The sequence below is a fragment of the Pseudophryne corroboree genome, chromosome 2, assembly GCF_028390025.1.
Source record: "Pseudophryne corroboree isolate aPseCor3 chromosome 2, aPseCor3.hap2, whole genome shotgun sequence".
NCBI classification, from domain to species: Eukaryota; Metazoa; Chordata; class Amphibia; order Anura; family Myobatrachidae; genus Pseudophryne; species Pseudophryne corroboree.
Genome location: NC_086445.1, coordinates 853492587 through 853493649, shown reverse-complemented (window position 1 = coordinate 853493649; position 1063 = coordinate 853492587).

The following is a 1063-nucleotide window of genomic DNA, read 5'->3' as shown; positions in this document are numbered from 1 at the left end:
TGCCCGCCGTGGACCCTTTATAGGCCCCATCCTGGTCCTGCCATGCTGTTATCGGAGCTCCACGGCTATCTTGTCACTAAACCTTTCGTTTGAGCTCCAGGGCTTTTTGCTTTTTGTAACCCGGTTCCTGGAGCCCTGCCTGGGCAAAATCGGATGCAAGAAGGCCCTGCCCATGCTGATCTCTGAGCTCCGCGCATCTTCTGTCACGGGTCCTTTCGCAAAAGCTCCAGGGAAACAGGCTTTTCGGCCCCGGACAGAGTCCCGGCTCTCTCGCTCGCCTCGTTGGTACCTACTGATCCGGCGGAGGTGTTCTCCGGCGGGTAGCGACACGGACGGCCGAGGGCGCGCTTCACCCAGGCTTCAACCATCTCCTCCCCGAGCCCCTGGAAGTGCCGCTGGGCCGCGGGCGCCCCGGTCCGCACTCATCCGCGACACTTCCGCGCTGGAGTCCGACGCTCGCCGGCCGCGTCCCCCGGCCCGCGGGGGCCCGGGGGGAGGCCCGACGCGTGCGGGGGGAGGCGGCGGGCGGCGGGGGCGCCCCCGCGCCACCCGACGGCGCCCCCCGGTGGCCAGAGGCGGCTCGGAGCGAGACGATCGGGGGGGGGGGCGCGTGACCCGCCCCGGCCCCCTTGGCCCAGCGGACGGGCAGGCGGCTCCCGGGCGACCCCCCCGATCCCCGCCGCGGCGCCCCCCGGTGGCCGCCTGACGCCACTGCGGGGGGTGCAGATTCCGTGTGTCCTCTCGGATAAAAACAAAAGAAACGATTCCCGTCGGGCGAAAGTAAGTGGGACGCAGGGCCCCGGGCCCCGACGGTGCGCGCGCGCGGCGCCCCCCGCTGGCCGGTCGAAGGGATGACAAAAAAAAAATGAAAAAAATTTCAAAAAAGCACTCGCCCCAAACAGACGAAAGGTACCCGGTCCGCCCGGATGAACCCTCCCCCGTGTCCCCGCCGCGGCGCCCCCGCTGGCCAGCCGAGGTAATACACGATTGAGAGGGGGGGAGTGAAAAAAAGGGGCAAAAAATGAAAAACACCCCACCCGTTTGAATGCAAAGTCCCGGAGCG